This window comes from Chiloscyllium plagiosum, unplaced genomic scaffold, assembly GCF_037043375.1.
Source record: "Chiloscyllium plagiosum isolate Xiang-an unplaced genomic scaffold, Cpla_swu_hap1 HiC_scaffold_16, whole genome shotgun sequence".
NCBI classification, from domain to species: Eukaryota; Metazoa; Chordata; class Chondrichthyes; order Orectolobiformes; family Hemiscylliidae; genus Chiloscyllium; species Chiloscyllium plagiosum.
Genome location: NW_028270154.1, coordinates 64,577,937 through 64,602,016, shown reverse-complemented (window position 1 = coordinate 64,602,016; position 24,080 = coordinate 64,577,937). Strand labels below are relative to the sequence as shown.

The window sequence follows — 24,080 nt, the reverse complement described above, 5'->3', positions numbered from 1 at the left end:
TCACAATTTGCTGTTTGGGTAAGTGCGGTATTCAAGGCTGTCCTAAGGGCTGTGATTCTTTGTAGCTTAGTAGTAGAGGGCCTATCAACAAACGCTGTCTCAGCTGCCTTCCAGCAAGCCTCGAGCAGGCATTGTTGTTCTCCCTTTTGTCTTTTCTGGGTCACGGAATATGAGATGATCAAACCTCACACATTAGCCTTAATGGTCTCCCACATCATCGACGGGTTACTGGCCGTACCTGAATTAATTTCCAAAAAGGTTTTGAGTTCTTGAGAAGAATATTTTATAAATTTGCTATCCTTCATTAAAAAGGAATCCATACGCCAATGTCAGGGGCCTGTCCCATTGTCCCTAGTCTTAACTTCCATATATACTGTAGCATGATCAGAAATTGCTATGTTACCTATTTTGCAGGACAATATGGAATTCAAAAGGGTCGAGGGAGCAAAAAACATATCAATTCCAGTATGACACTTGTGTGGGTTAGAGTAGAAAGTAAAGTCTCTGCCCTGGGGGTGAAGACACCTCCACACATCTACTAGCCCTAGCTCCTTATTCAGATCCACCAATTGTCTGAATCTAAGAGATATACCCATAGTACTCTTGGGTATCCTATCTGTCTCTGAGTCCATAATACAATTAAAATCTCCTCCTATGATTGTATGGCGGGCCCCAAAAGCCATCAACTTGGAGAACGCTTCTGTTACAAATTTGAAGGGGTGTGCCAGGGGGCAATAAAGATTCAAAATCCCATACTCGTCTCCATTTATTAAGGATTTGATCTTTTATCTGGCTTAAGAATTTAAAAGGAAGATTCTTCCGAATGAGGATGACTACTCCCTTACTTTTTGAGCTAAAAGATGAAAAAAAGGCCTGGTCATATCCACCATGTTGTAATTTTAAGTGCTCTTTGTCAAGTAGGTGTGTCTCCTGTAAAAGAGCTATATCAACCCTTTCTTTTTTAATGTTTGAAAGTATCTTCTTCCTTTTGATTGGTGAATTACTCCCCTTGACATTCCAGGTGCACCACCTAAGCGAATAGGTGATCGTCCAGGCAAGCCTGAGACCCCCCCAGGAGGAAGAACCCCACCCAAGACACCCTGAGTAAAGACCATGGAAAATTCACAAAAGCAAAAATTCTTTAAGACGTTTACCCCAATACAATTAAAAACTATTCCTAAGTAAAAAAAATACAAAACACATTTGAAAGGAAATTTTCCCCTTTGCTCCCAGGGGCATAACTACCTATCAATAACCCCACCATAACCTCTCCTAAGTAGTGCCCCACCCTCGACTCTGACATTATAAAATGGAGTAGAGTAGACAAATTCAAGTGTTCTATAAAACCAAAGTTAAAACTGAGTGACCCCTCCCCCATCCCCACTCCCACCCCCACCCACACCCTCCACACCAACACCTAGGTGCGTTTAGCAAACGTAATACAAAATATGAATATATAAAAGTACAAAGTAACAATCCTGGCAAAAAAGATAGGTCAAAATAATCACCCCCCACCCCACACATAAATCAAATAGGCCGCATGGCCTGTAAAGAGAGAAATCACAGAGTGAATAACAAATAAGCCCCCCTCCCTGCCCCCTGGAAAAGGTAATGATCAAAAAAAGGGATGGAGAAGGAAAGAAGGGGTAAACCGGGGTGGGGTGCTGGGGTGCGGGGGGGGGGGGGGGGGGGCTGCAAAACAAAATCATTATCCATACAATTTGAATCTTACAGTCTATTTAAGAGAGTCCAAAAATTCTTTAGCCTTCTCTGGTGATCCAAAGTTGTATACGGATCCTTCATGGCTGAAGCGCAGCGTTGCTGGGTAACGCAAGGAGTATTGGATATTTAGGTCTCTTAGGTGCTTCTTCACCTCATTGAATGCCCTCCTCTTGCAGACCATGGCTGGAGAAAAATCCTGAAATAGCATGATCCTGGAACCCTTGTGCATCATGGCCTGGGGATCCTTCCCCTGGACTCTGGAGGCTTCCAGGAGCATCTGCTTCTGCAGTACAACCAAGAGCGACTCCGACCTGGACCTGGATTCTTTGATGAAGATGTTGATCTTTTCCTGCAGCTTGTTGATCATGGAGATCAGGCTCGCCTCTGCAGGTAAGTCCCCCAAGGTGGCTGTGGATGTCTCCGCTACAGCTGGAGGGGTGGGGGAGGGGTCCCTGCCTGTTGAGAACTTCAGGAATTTTTGCCCTGAGTCATTTTAAGAACAGCACCAAACTGTTTAAATTTGATGCAAAATTATTAACTATGCTGGGCAAAAGCTATTTTAAATTAATTAAAAAGTGTGGTGAAGGCGGGTGCCCCACTTTGCCCGAGTCTTAGGCAGAGCACTACAGATTCAGACTTGCTGGGTCTCTGCCATCTTGAATCTCCCCATGAAGCTGATTTTTAACAGGCAGTGCCTGTGTTCATTGCATTTTGCTTAATAATAGCCTCTGTTTTACAGGTGGCAGAAGTTGTACAAGAAGTTTTGGTCATGATTCCAACCACACATTCCTAAACACAAGCACAATGATGCTCTGGACCTTTGACTAGCAGTTACACAATGTACAGTTGGTATTTCTAAACTGAGATTTCACTGTTTAGATTTCATAGGAGCAGATTGTAATGTGTATCCTCTGCAAAATGACATAATTGAATGACATTATTGTTGACCTACCAAGGAGCAACAATTAAAGCAAATGGCATTAGTGTGCTGGAGCATGATCAGGGAGTGACCAGGGATGCAAGTAATGTAATAATTTGTAATCAACTCTTGTAAGAATGATTGGGCCCTACTGTTGCATATTCAAATGTAGTGCATGGTAATGTGTTCAGTTAGAGGTTACATTATCTTATTTAGCTGTCGCTCCTGGAGAGAAAATGACTATCTGTGGGCAGAGGTTATCAGGAACAAGTTCAGCTGCCTGACAGGGGTGTTGTTTGTATGAGGGCTTCGAGCAACAAAAGGTCTAGTGTGAGATTCGATTGCAGACAAATAGTTCCAACAAATTTGTTGGAAAAAAATGATACTAAGATTATTATTCAAACTATAAATCTCTAAATATTTCCATCAAATATTTGTGACAACTGCAGCAAAATTAAATCAATTATCCCACCGTTTATATAGAGATGTGACAATTCGTTTCATTTTGTCTGTACTATCTATCCTGTTTGATGAGTGCAAGATGATCTTGTTTTTCAGTTACCACCCTCTGTCAGATCACCCTTGAAACATTTTCCAAGGCTAGAGTAAGCCTTGCGTCACTGAATGCTCCCCCTGGATTTACAACCTGCAGTTCACTTCAGGCTTCCTCATCACTGTCCAACTCCACCTTACTTGCACCATCACACCCTGACACTCCAGGTTCCATATTACAGGAAATAACAAGGAAAACAGATAATTTATATGGAGTAAGCTTGTAGTTCACATACAGTTCAGGAATTTCTTTGCCTGTCTCTCCCCCTCTCTATGAGATCTCTTTCTGAGAAAGACACCATTCCCTCAGAGAGGGTTTGATTGACTGTTCAAACTCTCCTGCTCATCACTCTCCCTCACTGTTGCCACCTGCCGGTGGAAGGCCCTATTACATACTGCCCTGCTTCAGATTTTCCAGACTTTCAAATACATGTACCACACAGTAACCATTTATGAAGCTGTTGTGTGACCATTAAGTTTGGTTGTGTCATGATGATTAGAATGTTTACATCCACATCAGTGGCAGCACTTTCTTCTTGCATCAGCAATCTGGACAATTGGCAAAGGTTGGTGACATCCAGTATTTGATTGGGAAGACCTTCTCAGCTTGACTTTACTAGTGCTTTCAATGGAATCCAGACTGTTGCAGATCACCCAATTCTATGGGACTGCATACAATTGTGGACTGGTCTACATTCAAGAATCTAACAGCCAACCTAAACAAGTATGCCACTATCATCACAGATTTCATTAGTAACTGTGAAGATGACTGCATTACAAAGAAGTTAATCCAAATGTTCCCCAACCAGAAACCATGGATGAACCAGGAGATCCACTGCTTACTGAAGCTCAGGTCTGAGGCGCACAATTTGGGTAGCCCTGACTTCTACAGGAAATCCAGGTACGAACTTCAAAAGAGCATCAGAGAAGCTCAAGAGGCAATACCAAACTAAGTTTGATACCCAGACCTACCTCATGGACGCCTGTTTTTTGTAGTAAGGCTTGCACAACGTAACATGCTACAAAAGCAATGTCAAAAGTTGTGGGTTACCATACCCAATGAACTCAAAGCATTCTATGTTTCCTTTGAACAGAACGTCAGTGAAACAATGTCACCTATCCCAAAAGCTTTGCAAGAACCTGTACCCACGGTCACCACTGCAGATATTAGATCGGCCTTCTTGAGTGTGAACCCACAGAAAGTAACTGGCCCAGGTGGAGTCCCCAGTCATGCATTCAGAACCTGTGTGGATCAGCTGACAGAAGTATTTGGAGAAATCTTTAACCTCTCCGACTATGAACTGAAGTCCCTACCTGCGCTGTCATCCTGGCCAAAGAAAAATCATGCAGCACGCCTCAATGACTATGCTGGCTCTGACCTCCATAATTGTAAAGTGCATTGAGAGGTTAGTCATAGCTCACATCAACTCAAGCCTAACAAATTCCCTTGAACCTTTGCAATTCTCCTCCTGGCTCAATAGGTCCACAGCAAATGCCATTTTCCTGGTCCTATATACTCATCCCCCTGGAATTTCTGGATAACAAGGATACCTACGTCAGGGTCCTGCTTGTTGATTACATTTCTGCCTTCAACACCATAATTCCAAACAAACACATCTCTAAACTCCGAGACCTAAGTTTCAACTCCTCCCTCTGTAATTGAATCCTCAACTTCCTGACCCATAGACTGCAATCAATAAGAACAGACAATAACACCCCCTCCACCATAATCCTCAACACTGGCGCCCCACAAAGCTGTGTACTCAGCCCCCTACTATACTCTTATGCACTCATAACTGTGTGGCCTAATTCCACCCCAAATCCATTTACAAGCTTGCTGATGGCATCATCAATTGATCTCAAAAAACCATGAGAAAGGAAAGAGATGGAGTGCTTAATGGCATGATGTAAAGACAACAATCTCTCCATCAACATCAGCAATACAAAGGAGCTAATCATTGACTTCAGAAGTGAAATGAAAGGCACACCCCTGTCTGCGCCTATAGTGCTGAGGTGGAGATTCGTTGACAGCGTCAAGTTCTGGGAGTGATGATCACAAATAATCTGTCCTAGTCCACCCACATTGATGTGATGGTCAAGAAAGCACAGGAATGTATGTACTTCGTCAAGTGCTAAGGAAATTCAGCATGTCCACAAGGACTCTTACCAAGTTTTATAGATGCACTATAGAAAGTATTCTATCTGAGTGCATGACAGAATGGTATGGCAACTTCTCTTCCCAAGACTGCAAGAAACTACAGAGAGTCATGAACACAGGCCAGGCAATCACACACACCAGCCTCTATTCATTGACTCCATCTATACTTCCTGCTGCCTTGGGAAAGCAACTAACTTAATCAAAGGCTCCTCCCACCCAGTTATACTCTCTTTGACTCTCTTCCATCAGTCAGAAGATATAAAAGTTTGAACACACGTACGAAAGATTCAAGAACAGTTTCATGCCTGCTGCTATCAGACTTTTGAACAGACCTCTGAAATGTTAATTCTGATCGAGCTCTCTGCATCCTCTCTATTGGCTGAAACACAGTATTCTGCACTCTGTTCTGCTATCCTGATACATTTTGTATGTTATGATCTGCCCGTATAAATTGCAAAAGAACACATTTCACTGTATCTCAGTACATGTGGCAACAATAAGTCAATCAATATCGATGAGTCAGTTGCTTGCTTTCACGTCATTCACCAGACTTTGGCCCCAAGCAACTGCCTTCCCTCTGTGAACTATTTTCTGAACAGCCATCCAGCTGTTGGTTCACCAAAATGGGTGGACCCCCTGTGTCCAGCCATGTGACGATGTTGTGGGTTCAGGATCCTCTGATATTCTGAATTCAGAAGAATAGTCTTGCTCCAATTGGAGGATCAGCCTTGCCAGCCTTGCATTTGTTCAACTTTGTTTCATCAATGTTTCTATCTGTGTTTTTGGACACCATCTTGAATGCCTGGTTTAACTTTGTGTGATCCTCAATTGACCATTCATTGATGTGACCATCACAATCAGAAGGTGTGGTGAATCCAAGGAGATAGTCCATAGGAAGGATTGGGTTGTCCAAGGAAGAGTTAGTATAGAGAATAGCTTGTGGTTGAGTGTGGGATGCTATTATAAGCATTAACCAAGTGTGGAAGTTGTTCGGGCCACTATCATTTTCTCTTAGGTGTCAAGGTGCGTAGATGGTCATACTGAGTACAGTTGACTCACTTGCACTGTCCATCACTCTGTGGATGATGGGAGTGGCGTGGCTCTTGACAATGCATTGATTTTGCAAGGCTCCTGTAGGATCTTGCTGTTGGAGTTGCACCCATGATTACTATGAATATGACACAGAACATCAAATCAGATAAACCAATCATGCACTAACACTTTGGCTACAGTTGAAGCCTTTTGGTCACGAGTTGGACTGGCCTGCATGATCCTGGTGAAGGTATCTGTGAAGATGAATATTCTCAGTCCTGGTACTATTGGGATCGAGGATCAATAAACCTATTGCATAGCCAGGAATTTCATGATGAAGTCACTTTTACTGCTTTGACCAATTTCAATAACAATCATCACTATCAGCAACCAGCCTGGGCCAGTATCACTGCTATCTGGTCAAAACAATCATCTTTTCAGTTTCTTGTTGTCTTGCTTGATCCTGAAGTGTTTCCAAAATTTAACACTTGAGGCTTGTATGAACTAGCAGATAGAGGACTCCATCTCCCTCCCTAATCCTCTTCCAGCAGTGCAACAGTTTCCATGCCAGCTTGGACCTCCTTAACAATTGGTAATGGGTTTGTCGATTTTAGTCCTTCCACTAATGATGAACTCTACTGATCTCTGGGTGAAACAGCCGAAACTATCTGAGATTCCTGTTCGAGATAGATGATAAAGATAAAAACAAGCTTAGTTCCAACTGTTTGGACTAGGTTTGGATCTCAATCATAAGTGTATCAGAGACACTCTGCAAGTTTGACTATGGTATCAGCCACAACCGCACTTGAATTACTATAGGGTAGGATCCCTGTCATGGTCAGTCTTCTAAGTTATGTGACCTGTATCAGATCTGGATTTGAAACTGAGTGAATTGAGTCTCTATTGCTGTAAGTTTGACAGATGTCTGAAAGTAAATAGATTATTTCCTCAAAGTTAAGAGACATTCCAATAGAGCACTAGGCCAAAGCTAGCTGTTCAAGTTTCACACTGGAATAATTCCACATATTTTCTTCATTCAGCTTGAGAATCAAACTGCATTCAGTGTTAGAAGTCTCATGACACCAGGTTATAGTCCAATGTTTATTTACAAACACAAGCTTTTGGAGTGTTGCTCCTTCATTCTTCAGCAGACAAAGAAGCAATGCTCTTAAAACTCATGATTGTAAATAAACCTGTTGGACTATAACCTGGTGTTGTGTGATTTCTGACTTTGTCCACTCCAGTTCAGCACTGGCATCTTCATGTTATACATTCAGTGTTAACCATCTTTTTCTGCCCTCAAACCTGTGCTCTGGTATGAAAAGGATGTACAAATTCGGGTAGCCAAGGCCAGATGATGACACAAGCTTCTGTGTGGGGTTGTAAAAGGAGATTTCACATGCTGTTGCATCTCCTTCATGATGCTTCATGAAGTATCATGCCTCACATATACTCTCCCAATCACTTCTGCTGCATTCTCTGATTTCTTCAGCAAATCTAAGAGTAGAGCAGTCAACTGTGCATTGCTTTGCACAAACCTCCTACAGTAACATGCTAGAACAAGTAATCCATGCCGTTTCCTCTATATCTGACTCCTGTACCACTCAGACATTGTTATAATTGTCATAATACCTTCCTTGGAATCAAGTTTTTATCCAGAATATTGGCACTTCCCTGGTTTAACTTTCAAAATAAACTTCACAAATTAGATAAGACAGTGTCTTTCAAGGTTCTCCTGCGGATGAGAATGTTGTCCAAACACAGAAGGTGGATTTGGAAATTAAACGTTCCAAAAGTTTTATCTATTACACGGACAAAGATGGCAGAGGCATTACAGAGCCCAACGACATTCTCATATATTTGCTGATTCTGAATATTAAATTTTGAACGTTTTGTTCAGCGATAAGTAGCTGGTTATAACCCATGGTCAAAATGAGACTGCAGTAATACTTTCCTTTGAGAATTTCTAAAGCTTCCACAATCCTAAGAAAGCATCTTTTTGAGTCTTGTACTTATTACCTGGCTCCTTGAAACAGAAACTCAGTTTACCATAACAATATCAAACAAAAATAAAGCAATGCACTACAGATGTTGAAGATGTGAAACCAAAATAGAAATTGCTGGTAAAACTCAGCAGATCTGGCAGCATCTATGGGGTCAAAGCAGAGTTAATGTTATGAGCCCAGTGACATGTCAACAGAATCCAGAACTTCAGCAGTTTACCTCATGAGGACTGTTACATGACACTTTGCTCCGAAGAAGTTTGCAGGTAGTCCCAGACTTCCTCCCACTGATGGATGAGCATCTGGAAGTAAGAAATTTTTATTGGATGGCCATTTTTAGTCACAATCCTGTGGCTCTTGGGTCACAATGCCTGATGTTATCATCACGTTTTCCCATACTTTTTGACAGTAGAAATAAGATGCCTCCTCTGAATCTCTTCCAATTTGTCAATGTCCATCTTTGAAATTAGGTTACAAATATCTCCTTCAGTTTGTCTAGTCCATGCTACTGGTAGGTTTAAGAACAACTATGGATATTCTAGATTGGAGGCAAATGCCTTTGTCACTGAAATTGGCAATCTGCATAGATACCCTTCCCTTTGCTTCCAAAGTGACAAGGGTGGTTCCCACAATTACACCAAATAGGAGCTCTGCTACATGTGACACATGAGGTTCTAGCAAGGCCTGGTGTTGACCAGTTGAAGATGACTGGCATGAACCTTCAAGAATGGTGGTGAAGAATGTAGTCCAGGTAGCTGTGGGAGTCGGTCAGTTTGTAGTAGTTTCTACTACAAACCGACCGACTCCCACAGCTACCTGGACTAAACCTCCTCCCATCCTGCCCCCTGTAAAAACGCCATCCCAGTCTCCCAATTCCTTCGACTCCGCCGCATCTGCTCCCAGGAGGACCAGTTCCAAAAACGCACAACCCAGATGGCCTCCTTCTTCAAGGACCGCAATTTCCCCCCCGACGTGGTCGACGATGCCCTCCACCGCATCTCTTCCACTTCCCGCTCCTCCGCCCTTGAACCCCGCCCCTCCAACCGCCACCAGGACAGAACCCCACTGGTCCTCACCTACCACCCCACCAATCTCCATGTACAGCGTATCATCCGCCGTCATTTCCGCTACCTCCAAACGGACCCCACCACCAAGGATATATTTCCCTCCCCTCCCCTATCAGCATTCCGTAAAGACCACTCCCTCCGTGACTCCCTCGTCAGATCCACACCCCCCACCAACCCAACCTCCACTCCCGGCACCTTCCCCTGCAACTGCAGGAGGTGCAAGACTTGCGCCCACACCTCCCCCCTCACTTCCCTCCAAGGCCCCAAAGGAAACTTCCATATCCGCCACAGATTCACCTGCACCTCCACACATATCATCTATTGCATCCTCTGCACCCGATGTGGCCTCCTCTATATTGGGGAGACAGGCCGGCTACTTGCGGAGCGTTTCAGAGAACACCTCTGGGACACCCGGACCAACCAACCCAACCACCCTGTAGCTCAACATTTCAATTCCCCCTCCCACTCCACCAAGGATATGCAGGTCTTTGGACTCCTCCATCGTCAGACCACAACAAAACGACGGTTGGAGGAAGAACGCCTCATCTTCCGGCTAGGAACCCTCCAACCACAAGGGATGAACTCGGATTTCACCAGTTTCCTCATTTCCCCTCCCCCCACCCTGTCTCAGTCAAATCCATCAAATTCAGCACCGCCTTCCTAACCTGAGATCTTCTTCCCGACCTCTACGCCCCCACCCCAGTCTGACCTATCACTCTCACCTTGACCTCTTTCCACCTATCACATTTCCGACGCCCCTCCCCCAGGTCCCTCCTCCCTACCTTTTATCTTAGCCTGCTGGACAAACTTTCCCCATTCCTGAAGAAGGACTTATGCCCGAAACGTCGATTCTCCTGTTCCCTGGATGCTGCCTGACCTGCTGCGCTTTTCCAGCAACACATTTCCAGCTCTTAACGTTAACAAGTCTACTACTGTTGGAGACAGGTCGTTCCATGCCCCTACTACTCTCTGACTGAAGAAATTACCTCTGATATCTTTCTTAAATCTATCACCCCTTAATTTAAAGCTATGTCCCCTCAGGTTAGCCTTCACCATCCGAGGAAAAAGGCTCTCACTGTCCACCCTATCTAACCCTCTGATTATCTTATATATCTCATTTAAGTCACCTTCTTCTCTCCAATGAAAAAAAGCCTCAGTTCCCTCAGACTTTCCTCATAAGACATTCCTTCCATGCCAGGCAAATTCCTAGTAAAACTCCTCTTAACCCTTTCCAAAGCTTCCACATCCTTCCTACATTTTGGTGACCAGACCTGTACGCAATACTTCAGGTGTGGCCTTACCAGTGTCTTGTACAGTTGAAGCATGACCTCATGGTTCCGAAACTCAATTCCCCTACCAATAAATGCCAACACACCATATGCCTTCTTAACAACCCTGTCAACCTGGTGGCAACTTTCAGGGATTTATGCACCTGGACACCGAAATCTCTCTGTTCATCCACACTGCCAAGAATTTTACCATTAACCCAGCACTCTGCATTCCTATTACTTCTTCCGAAGTGAACTATCTCACACTTTTCTGCATTAAACTCCACTTGCTCCTTCTCAGCCCAGCTTTGCATCTTATCTAAGTCCCTCTGTAACCCACAACATCCTTTGGCACTATCCACAACTCTGCCTACCTTAGTGTCATCTGCAAATTTACTAATCCATCCTTCTATGCCCACCTCCAGATCATTTATAAAACTGACAAACAATAGTAACTCCAAAATAGATCCTTGCGGCACACTACTGGTAACTGAGCTCCAGGATGAACATTTCCTGTCAACCACCACCCTCTGTCTTCTTTCAGCTAGCCAATTTCTGTTTCAAACTGTTAAATCACCTTCAATCCCGAAACTCTTTATTCTGTGCAATAGCTGACCATGTGGAACCTTATCAAATGCCTTACTGAAGACCACATACACCACATCAACCACTTTACCCTCATCCACTTGTTTTGTCACCTTCTTGAAGAATTCTTGAAGGTTAGTGAGGCATGACCTATCCGTCACAAAACAGTGTTGACTATCCCCAATCAAATTATTCCTTTCCAGGTGAATATAAATCCTATCTCTTATAACCTTTTCCAACACCTTACCCACAACCGCAGTAAGGCTCACTGGCCTATAGTTTCTGGGCTGTCCTGATACTCCTTAAACAAGGGAACAGCATTTGCTATCCTCCAGTCTTATGGCACTACTCCTGTTGACAAGGATGATATAAAGATCAAAGCCAAAGGCTCTGCAATCTTCTCCCTGGCTTCCCAGAGAATCCGAGTACAAATCCCATCCGGCCCCAGGGTCTTATCTATTTTCAGATCTTCCAAAATTGCTAAAGCCTCCTCTTTGTCAATGCAATCCCATCAAATCTTGTAGCCTGTATCTCCATATTCTCACTAATATTGCTCTTTTCCATTGTGAATACTGACAAAAAGTATTCATTCAGCGCTTCCCCTATGTCTTCAGATTCCACACACAACTTTCCACTATTATTTTTGATTGGCCCTAATTTTACTCCAGTCATTCTTTTATTCCTGATATGCCTATAGAAGGCCTTAGGTTTTCCCATGATCCTATCCGCCAACAACTTCTCATGTCCCATCCTGGCTCTTCTTAGCCCTCTGTTTAGATTTCTTTTGGCTAACTTATAGCTCTCAAGACCCCTAAATGAGCCTTCACACCTCATCTTCACATAAGCCTTCCTCTTGACAAGAATTTCAACTTCTTTAATAAACCATGGCTCCCTCTCTTGACAACTGCCTCCCTGCCTGATAGGTATATACTTGTCAAGGACCTGCTATAGCTGTTCCTTGAATAAGCTCCACATTTCAAGTGTGTCCATCCCTTGCGGTTTCCTTCCCAATCCTATGCATCCTAAATCTTGCCTAATCGCATCATAATTGCCTTTCCCTGAGTTGAACGTCTTGCCCTGTGGTATATACTTATACCTGCCCATTGCTATTGTAACCATAACCAAATTGTGGTCACTATCATCAAAGTGCTCACCTACCTCCAAATCTAACACCTGGCCGGGTTCATTCAAACATTACCAAATCCAGCGTGGCATTGCCCCTTGTTAGCCTGTCTACGTACTGTGTCAGAAAATTCTCCTTCACACATTGAACAAAAACTGACCCATTAAACTATTGTATTCCCAGTCAATATTGGGGAAGTTAAACTCCCCCATAGCAACTACCCTGTTACTCTCGCTCTTATCCAAAATTATCTTTGCTATCCTTTCCTCTATATCCCTGGAACAATTCGGAGGCCTATAGAAAACTCCCAACAGGGTGACCTCTCCTTTCCTATTTCTAACTTCAGCCCAAACTACCTCAGTGGATGAGTCCTCAAACGTTCTCTCAGCTGCTGTAATACTATCCTTGATTAACAATGCCACATCCCCACCTCTTTTACCATCTTCTCTGTTCTTGCTGAAACATGCAGATCCCGGAATTTGCAACAACCAATGCTGTTCCTCTTCGATCTATGTCTCTGAAATGGCCACAACATTGAAATCCCAGGTACCAACCCATGCTGCAAATTCACCCACCTTATTCTGAATGTTCCTGGCATTGAAGTACACATGTTTCAAACCAACATCCTGATTGCTGGTGTCCTCTCGCAACCTTGTATCCCTGACCTCATTACCTTCAACGTCATTTACAGTGGAACTACAATTCAGATTTCCATCCCCCTTCTGCATTAGTTTAAATCTGCCCCTCCACCCCAAAGAGCAAATGTTCACCCTCCCAACCCAGAATATTGGTACCCCTCTAGTTGAGGTGAAGACCATCCTGTTTAGGGAGGTCCCAACTTCCCCAGAAAGAACTCCAGTGGTCCAAGAAGCCAAAACCCTCCTTCCTGCACCATTCCTGTATATGGCTCCAGACCCGCAGCAATGTGCTTGACTTTTAACTGAAATAGCCGGACATTCCACGATCTTAAGGGCAATTAGGAATTTACAATGAAGGCTAGCCTTGACCACAATTTTCAAGTTGTCTGAATGAATAATTAAAAAAAAACTATTATTTTGCAAAACAAGTCTGAACTATTGGTTTTAACAGTTCTGCAATTAAAATGTGTCTTTAAAGATTTTACTCTGGATATTGTTTATTTCTTGATGGCAGCAGTGAGAGAATCAAATTTGATGTTACTTTTCATCAATGATTGCTGAAATTTCTGTGTATGAGGATTTATTAATCTTGTACATGTACAATCCTTGAACAAAGCCTTTTTTAACAATCAATAGCTCTTCCACGTTTCTCCTTTCTTGACCACTTGCTGATCTACAGTTCCACAAGCACCATACATCAACCAATACCTCACCCAAGGGACCATCCCTCATCGAGTACCTAGACATTGAACACTAGCAAGCTGTTTGACAGTGAGCATGGGTAAGGATTACAGCTGTGCCTTACACATTAGAGTTTGAATTCTTCATAACAATCTGGATTTTACTAATCCTGAGGGATCTGCTCGAGCAAACTTTCCCAAACACGCTTGCTAATTCTTCCTTGATAATAGATTCAAGCATTTTCCACACTATAGAAGTTAAGCTAACCAGTCGATAATTGCCCATCTTTTGTCCACCTTTTTAAAACTGTGGCGTCACATTTGCTGTTTGCCAATCTACCTGAACTGCCCCAGACTCCAGTGAATTTTGGAAAATTATTATAAGCGCATTTGCTATTTCACCCACCATCTCTCTTAGCACACTGGGATGTATTCCAACAGGACCAGGAGACTTGTCTACGTTTAGCTTCATTAGCTTGCCCAACACTACCACTTTCATGATAACCATCATTTCCAGGTCCTCACCTACCTTTGTCAATCACTGGCATCTTATTAATGTCCTTCACTGTGAAGACTGACACAAAATACCTGTTCAAAGCCTTGGCCATTTCATTCCTGCCCATTAATAAATCCCCCTTCTCATCCTGTAAAGGACCAATGTTTACTTTAGCCACTATGTTTTGTTTTGTATATTTAGAGAAAGCTTTGCTATCTGTCTTTATTTTCTGAGCTAGTTTACTCTTATAATCTAGCTTGCTTTTCTTTATAGCTTTTCTTGTGGCTTTCTGTTGACCTTTAAAGTTTTCCCAATCTTCTAGTTTCCCATTGGTCTTTGCCATTTTGTATGCCTTCTCTTTTAATTTGATAGCCTCCCTTATTTCCTTAGACACCCATGGCAAATTATCCCTTTTCCTACAGTCCTTTCTTTTCACTGGTATATACTTTTGTTGGGTACTTTGAAAGTCCTCCACTGTTCATCAAGTACAGGAGTTGGCCATTCATCCTATTGACCTGCCTAGTCAATACAATCATGACTGACCAAACTGTTCAATGACTTTTACCATCATCATTACCCTGTACACCATTGGTAATTAGAAATCAATTTCTAACTGAAACGTACTCAAAGACTGAGTTTCCATGGTTGAGAATTCCAAAGGTTCACAGCCTTCTGATAAAAAAAAAACAACTCTTTTCACCTTGGACCTAAATGGCATCTCCTTATCTTTAAATTGTACCCTCTGGTTTTAAACTCTTTAGCTAGAGAAACATCATACCTGCATCTACCCAGTCTATCACTCTAAGCCTTTTCTAAGTTTCAATGAGATCACCTCTTTGTAGCTCTAGAGAGTAGATGCTTAGTTATCCAAGCTCTCTTCATAGGACAGTCCTACAATCTTGGGAACAATCTGGTGAACATTCGTTGCACTTCTTCCATGGAAATAATACCTTTGCTGAGATAAGGAGGCCAAAGATGCATACAGTGCTCCACGATCAATCTAACCAAACTTTGATACAATTTATGCAAGACATCTCTCCTGTTGTACTCAAATTCTCTTGCAATAAAAGCTACCATTCCTTTACTTTATTAATAACTTGCTGCACCTGCATGTTAGCCTTCAGTGTCCTTATTGACTCCTCACAACATACTTTCCTGCTTTGCTTTGTACCACCTGTAAATTTGGAAACATTACATCTGATCCCCATCTCCAAATTATTGAATAGCTGAGGCCTAAATACTCATTCTTGCTGTACCTCACTAGTCACAATCTGCAAACATGAGAATGAACCAGTCATTCCTATTGTCTTTTTGCTGCCTATTGTCCAACATTAATCCATAATTGTGCTTTACCACATTTTTCCAATCAACCTCCTGTTGTGGTGATCTTTACTAAAAGCCTGAAAATCTAAGTATACTACATCCATTGACTCGACTTTATCAGTTTTATTAGTATTTTCTCTAATCCCTTTTATAACTCTGTCTGTAATGGACCAAAATTCACTTTAGCCAAACATTTCCTTTGAATGTACCTATAGAAGATTTAGAATCTATTTTCATGACTTTTCCCTAGACTGCATTCATGTTCTAGTCTTCTTTTCCTAATCAATTTCCTGATCCTCCTTTGTTGTATTCTAAAAACCATACCATCCTCAGAATTGCTGATGGTTCTGACCACTCTATATAAGCCTTTACTTTTAAGCTTACATGATTCTGATGTTCCTTTCTCAGCCATGGCTCACTGATCTTTTCTGGGTTTTTGCACCTTGAAGGAATGTACAATTGCCAAAAGATATATAACAGTTCTTTAAAGACTATCCATTGTCAATACTCAGCCATGCCTTTTAATGCATTTTCCCAGACTACCTCAACAAATTTGTAACTCATACCTTCGTAATTTCCACTATCCAAATGTAATATTCTTACTTCAGAATAAACTAACTCACTTTCAAACATAATGTAAAATTCTCTCATATTGTGGTCTTTCATAATAAGATTATTAAGTAGCCCTTTTGTCTTTGCATAATACTAGATCTAAAAAGCATGTTCTCCAGTCAGCTGTTCTCTAGAAAATGATTCCAATACATTCCATAACTTTAGTTCTCAGTTGGTTTACCCAGTCTAAATCCAGATTGAAGTAATGATAACAGCGTTGCCTATACTACATGTTTCTCTCATGTCCTGATTAGGAACATACCCCACACTCCATTATTTCTTTGATGGCTTATGAATAACTAAGAGATGGTGAGGACTGCAGATGCTGGAGAATCAGAGTTGATAAAATGTTGCACTGGAAAAAACACAGCAAGTCAGGTAGAATCCGAGGAGGAGGACAGTCGACCCTTTGGGCAGGATCCTTCATCAGGACTAGCCACACTTGATCGACTCCGGCTTATAAATGACTCAATCCAATGTCAGTTGCCTCTTGCTATTTCTTAGTTCCACCCAAACAGATTCGACACATTTTTCTTCCAATCTGAGATCCCTTAATAATGTATTAATCCTTTTGCTTATTATCAGTGCAAGTCAACTTCCTTTTTCTTCTTGCCTGTCCTTCCTAAAGGTTGAATAGCCTTGAATATTCAATTCTAATACTGGTCATCAAGCAGAATACCTGATTCTCAGCTTTGTTTCTCCTGTTTTTAAATGTCCCTAGTATCGTTTGATGTCCTGTTACCAGTTTTACTTCCTTCCAACTTGGGCTACCCCCTGGGTTCCCATGCCCCTGATGAGCACTAACAGCACTAGCAAATCTCCCCTGTGAGAATATCACTAACAGTCCCAATAAGGTGTAATCAATCCAGTTTGTATAGGTTCCACCTGCCCCAGAACAGAGCCCAATTCCTCAGAAATCTGATGCCCTCTCTCTTGAACTAGTTCTCCAGCTATGTGTTCAATTGATTGATCCTCCAGTTCTTATGTTCACTAGCATGTAGCTTTGGGAGTAATCATGAGATTATTGCTCTTGTGATCAAACATTTTAATTTCCTTCTTAACTTTTTGAAATCTCCCTTCAGGACCATATCTCTCTTCCTACCTATGTTATTGGTCCCAATATGGACCATGACATAACTGATCTTCATCCCAGTAGCATGTCTGGCAACCATTCCATGACATCCTCACCCTGGCACCAGGGAGGCAAGATACTATCATGTCATGAGATCATGTTTAATGCAACAGAAATGTCTGTCTGATCCCCATTATTATGGAATCCCCTACAGTTATTGTCCTTCCATTCTTCTTCCTCCCCTCCTCTGTAGCTGAGTATCCATGATGCCATGGGCTTGGCTCTGAATGCAGTCCCCTGAGGAACCATTGCCCTTACCAGTTTCAAAATTGGAATATTGACAAGCAAATAAGACAGCCTTAGGGGACTTTTGCACAATCTACTTGGTTTTCTTAGATTTTCTGGTGTCACCCTTTTCCTTTCTGCCTGCACACTTGTAATCTGTAGTGTGACCACCTCATTATGTGTGCTACCCACATGGTCCTCTGCCTCAGGGATACATAACTGTAGTAACTGCTCAAGTTCTAAAACTGAGAATTCAAGTTTTCACAGCTAATAACACTTGCTGCAAATGTGGTTGGTTAGGACATATGGTATGTCTCTGACCTCACATACCACAGAATGTACACTCCACTTGACTCATTTGACCTGCCATCCTTTAACTCTAAAAGTAATTTGACATTCTTGAATAGGTATGTACTTGCTAAGTTTAGCAAACTATTTCTCAACATGGGAGAGAAAAATTTCAACATACCTAAATATATCTAAATACCCAACTTTCAATTTAAAGATTAAAATACTAATCAAACCTACTCACCAATCAGCTGCTTTCTCTGCACTCTTGGTGTCACATTACTGTCTATTGCAGTGCAAGTAGGCTGCATAATTAATGCCTGACTTCCTCTTCTGTTCTCGTCTCACTCTGGAGACTGTATTTCTTACAATAAGTCTAAATAAAACACTTTTTTCCTTCTTTGTCCCAAATTCCCACTGACCCAAATTTCTAGTTACTCACCATTTCAGTACCCAATGACCCTGACACTCCTCAAGGGAGTGCAACCACAGCCAAGACCATGGCACCATGGGCAACACAGCTATATAAGGAGGAGAAAGAAGAATGGAAGTACAATATAGGAGCTTCCATGGTTGTTGGATTAGATATGAAATATGACTCCAAGTGTGATGCTCCCTGGTGCTAAGCTGTCATGGAACAGCTACAGGACATCCTTCTGGAGGAGATACTGACCTCTCAATCTACACTTCCAAAACACACAACATAGTACCCAACATTAGATCAGATTCTGTAACTGGACAACATTTGCTGGTTGAGTGTTGAAGAATTATGTGGATAACCAATTTAGCATTGTCAATTGTGCTTGCAGTGTAATACATTTGCACATACTGGAAGCTACATATTAATATAGAACATGTGGATACACTGCATTTTTTTTTTCAGGCTGTTCAGAGGTCACTGACACTCCGTTTTTTACATTTTTTTTTCTTTTTCTACCCCACACTACCACCTAACAGCTGCTATATTGTACTACCTAACAGTGGTAGTGCTTATTTTTTCCCAGCACCCATATCATTTGTGTACAGGTGTTGGACATAGTGAAGAACAACAATTGTGTAAATCTTTATTTATATTCCACGTCCAGGAAGAAAGGAAACACCTGAGTGGCCAGTGACAAGCAGTTCCCTTCTCAGAAGTCAATGCTGAGTGATCAAACAATGAAGGGGAGGGCAGGGATTAGATTAAATCGAAATAGAATTGGAGGGGGAAATATTCTTTTTGTAACTTACTTTGGATATCACTACTGTTAGCTCTATATTAAGCATAGGTGGAGGCTGTGTAATGGCAATGTTACTGGACTAAGAATCTGGAGGTTCTATGTATTTAAATCCACCATGATAGATGGTGAAATTTGAATTAGATAAAATCAAAATTTAAAACAACAAGCCTAGTGTTGACCATGTGACTATTGTCATAAAAATCTATCTGTATCATCATCACCTTCTAAGGAAAAAGAAATACTCACACCCCACACAAGAATAAAAAAAATCACGGGTGCACACTAATGAACAGAAGGAGTTGCAGAACAGAGCACTGACATTCTGCTGCTCAATTCTAACTATTAAAAGTAACTGCCATTAACTTACTGTTCCACTCTAACTGGATTTTAATCCAATTTGCGATCCTATCCATAATTACACATGTGGTAAGGTTTTCCAAAAGTTCATTGTTGCAAAGGTTTTTGAAAGATTTAAGTATATTATCCAAGTATATTGTGCCACCTCCTCAAGAACTGTATCAGGTTAGTCATGTATGATTTCCTTTCTGAAAAGGCAGTTTTCCATTATTTTCCCATTTTCTAGATATCTACTAATTGTATCTCAGGCAGTGAAGTATTTCTACCTCTTGCCAGAGGAAAGTTAGGACAAGAGCTGTGTCTTGTATGTGTGGTGCATTGGTAATGAGGACTGTTCCAGAGAATAACACAAGTAATTTCACAGAGAAATTCCCCATGAAATTGGACTTTTCCAAAGTTTCTAGTAAAATTATAGCACAACATGGCTTCCTTAAAAGCCCTCTTGGAGATGATAACTGTAGTGTATGGGCATCACTGTTTCAGTCTGTTGAGAAGCAGTTTACTCTTAACATAGTCAGTCTGCTAAGAATTGAACTGTTGATGTCATCACATTCAGACTCTCGCTATCTTCTAATCAACCAACTCGTAGGAAGGCTGGATATGGACCAAACGCTAGTAAATGGGCTAGGTCAGATTGCGATGGCTGATCGACGTGGGCAAGTTGGACGAAAGGGTCGCTTTCTATACTGTATGACTCTGACTTATATGACACGCCTTTGGAGTGGGTGGATCTTGAACAGTGGCCTTCTGCCCAGAGACAGATACACTACCACAAAAGCACATGGGTTCCTTACATTCACCTCTATTCTAACTCTCCCCAGATCTGGAAGAAACCTTATAACTGTTGGAAAAGTGGATACTACCTCATTCCACTGTGCCTTTCTCAACGTTGAATGAATTCTACAAGTCCAGCCCATGGCAAGTACAGGTACTTTCATTTACCACCAACTTTCTGGACTCAGACAAGTTACATGATTGATTCCACAACTTTGGTTAAAAAATAAAGTTGGTCTCAATTGTAACCGCTTTCTTCCTTGTCTGTATTGTGATGATTCTACCCAAAGTTTGAATGTATGAATAAATTACACCATTGATTTAACCCTAAAGAGTTTGCTGTGGGTAACTTAGATTTCACAAACATATGGTTTTGGGGAAAACATATCACAGCCTCTTTCAAAAGGAACACAAGCTTTAAAAAAATACACCTCCACTTATGGGCAGAATACAAATAGTTTGATTCACCATTTCCACTCTGTAGCAGAATGACAAAAACATCTTAAAATAAAACCTTTCTTAATTCCAGTAATGGGGATAGGAAAGGACTGGCAGATTGGACAATGATTTGAATTCATCTTTTGATTTAACAAGAAATATTGACCTAGTGCTCAACTTTCAATGAAATAATTATTGCTACACTAGCTTGACAATGAGTATTCATTACTCCTGCTGCTCCTAAATCACATGCTCATTTACCAAGTTTTTTTGTAGGAAAGGCCTTGGATGTCTGTTCAAGCCTTTACGCAAAGTCTTCAAAGCATGAAACCTTTAAGACTATGATAGTAAATGCATATGAACACATTTCAAAAGCCTATTAAAATTTCAGAATCAAAGGAAAAGACTCAAACTTTGTGAAATTTACTAGGGAACGTATCATTCAATGAAAATGAGGGGTGCTATTAATGGAAGAATTTTAAAATAATATTCCAGTAGGTATTAGACCACACTTCAAGGACTGTAGAGTTTACTACAACCAGAAGCCACTATTTGGCTGATAGCTATAATTTTATTCCAAATACCTAGTTGGCAGCAAATCATTGTTTGGAAACCCACACAACGTCTGGAGAGATATAGCAGCTGATAATAAGCAATATTCTACTTAAAGTGAAAAGAGAGATGTTCCTCAAGGTGGTGAAAAAAATTGCAGAGGATAAGAGTGAATTAAAAACACCAACGGCATTTACATTGTCATGGAATTGAAGAATTTAAAGGCAAATTATTGGAGATTAAAACTTTAAAAGTAGCTTTAGTCCTGGTGGCTAGTGTTTCTCCTGACAATATTGCATCGCTGATTTAAATAGAGATGTGATGAATTATGAATGTTTATATTTGAAGGATGCCACTTTTTCTCGAAGGCCTGACCTAAAAAATGTTATATTAAGAGATACCACTTCTGCTGAGTTTGATAGCAGGATGATGTATATTTCTTCAAAGAGTTGCTAAATAGAAAAGTATTGCTGAAAGATATTAATGACAAAAGTGTACCTAATCCATTGTGCTGATTTTGAATGATTTTAGTAAGGGATTTGCTGTTATTGTTTGTGCGATGTCTAAATTATTAATTAACCACACAATTTACATTAGAGTGTGATTTCCTGCTGTATATGTTTTACCACAATGCAAATTGCTGGAAAAAACATGCTCTGAAGAGTAACCGGGCCCAAAATATTTCTCTCCACAGATGCTGTCAGACCTATATTTCCATCAAAAACTGGTTTTGTTTCCGATTTCCACCACTGCAGTTCTTTTGATGTTTAATCCACTGCCGTGTTGGTGAGAAGAATGGAAACTGCTTCCATGAATAAAGATTCCTTGGGTGGACAAGAAAGTAAACAAAGTAAAAAAAAACTTGATGTGTTGTGCCACCTTCCCACTTCCACCCTTCTCATGGATGGGTATTACAGGCAAAAATACTTGCAATATTTCAAATTAAAAGCTCTATCCAGGAATGACTGGATCTCAAACTGAGCCTGACTAATCAATATTGAAGAAAATGAAATTTCAGTTCACCGCTCCCACACTGCAGCAGAAATAAAAAAAGTCTTAAATTGCAATCTTTTATTGTCCAATTAATGAAAATAAATAATAACGGGCAGATTGGGAGACTATTTGAATTTTTTTTTTGATTTAACAATGAATATTAATTTAGCAATGAAGGGATGATAGCATTCTTTGACTCCTTTGAAAAAAAATTGCTATTAAGCTAGCTTGACCACAAGTGGAATATTCACTACTTTTTTTTTTAAAAGTGTTTTTTTTGTAGGATATTTAATACTGAATCAAATGTGCTTGTAGGGTTGACACAATACCACAAGAGAAAACTAGACATATGTAAAAATTACCAAAGAGTATTTGAATCTCCAAAATGGCTGAATGTTATTTGAGAGTTGCAAGATGACCAAGGCAAGTTGAAAATCTGAATGACTTTGTTAGAGATATTTTTTCTCTAATGGCATGAGTGAACTTGAGAAATCATAATGAGGGAAATTACAAATGCACATTGCACCAAACTTCAAAATCTGTCTACATTTAGATGATTAAAAGTAGTGTTTCCAGAGTGACCAGCAGACATGTTGAACAAAAAATGAAAAGATACTAAGGTATGGTGCCAAGGCAGGATGAACTTGGGTTCATCATTATGCTCTGGAATTCTAGATTTCAGCTGGGTTGGAGAAATGCTGACAAAGACCAAGGCAAAATAAATCTCCAAACCAAAAGAAGTGCGCAAAATCAATTTTACCTACTCCCTTGTGCCTGCAGCTGACAGCTTCAAAATAGCCAGATATCTTGCTGATGGGGTTGCATTTATGGAATTCAGACAAAGTAACTAATATGTACTATTATCTCAAAATGTTCTTTACCCAACTCATCCATTAAAACTAACAACTGTAAATCAAAAATCATTTCAACATAAAGCCTACACCTCCAATCTACATGGTATGTTTTGTAGTTTCTGGTAAAAAAATCCAATTTACAACTGACCTATTAATCGTTTTTACCATCTGGGGCATTCCTTATTTGATATTGAGTTTAAAATTTCTATTTCCAACAGATGCTCATTAGTCATATTGAAATATACAAGAATGCATCAAACTACAATAAAGATGAACTTAAATTTTAAAAGTTATAATGGACCTTGGAGGAAAAAAAAGTATTAATTGAAGAAACATGAAGGTGGTGTGGGCATAGCGGCTTACAAATAAATGACAATGTTCTTCCTATTTAGAGATCTACACCCATTTAATTACAAACATTTTCAGAAGGAGAGGCAACGACCTAAAGTACTTTTGCTTAACCATTTACCCTGAGACCCAAGTAATTTTCTAGGTACTCTGGTTTGAATGCTGCCATGGCAGGTGGAATTTGAATTCAATAAAAATTTGGAATTAATAAATCTAATGATGACCATGAAACAGTTGTTGATGGTCATGAAAAAAAACATCCATGTCATTATCGTCCTTTAGGGATGGAAACTACTATCCTTATCTGGTCTGGCTTACATATGACTCCAGATCCACAGCAATATGGCTGACTCTTAACTACCCTCTTGACAATTAGTGATGGGCAATGATGTTGGCCTAAACAGTGACACCCAGACCCTCAATGAATAATTTAAAAAATAGTTTTAGTCACATGAATATATTAAGATAAAGTTTGAATAAAGTCAAAAACTGAAACATAGGTTAGAAGACATTTTTAGAGATTGAAGTCTTCTATAAATAGTTGTACATTAAACTATTTTAGAAAAGAAAACGGATAGTTAAAAAAGAGTACTATCAAAAGGATATGGACAGGATGAAAGTGGCAAGGACTCAGTTGGCATGGACCAAATGTTTTATTTCTGTAACCATAGAAGCCCTATGAATTTACTAGATTCCTTTGGACTGACGAGCACCAATAGAT

At 40.7% G+C, this 24,080-nt stretch overlaps 1 long non-coding RNA gene across 2 annotated transcripts in view; it reads left to right on the top strand.

Moving 5' to 3' along the window:
- The window catches only part of LOC122556754 (uncharacterized), an 81,143-nt gene extending 57,974 nt beyond the window's left edge, over positions 1 to 23,169 (top strand). For both annotated transcript variants that reach the window (XR_015759806.1, XR_015759807.1), the window contains 3 exons: positions 1,899 to 2,112; positions 20,222 to 20,328; positions 21,859 to 23,169. This is a non-coding gene — a long non-coding RNA (uncharacterized LOC122556754). The remainder of the gene's footprint in view (positions 1 to 1,898; positions 2,113 to 20,221; positions 20,329 to 21,858) is intronic.
- The last annotated feature ends 911 nt before the right edge of the window (positions 23,170 to 24,080 follow it).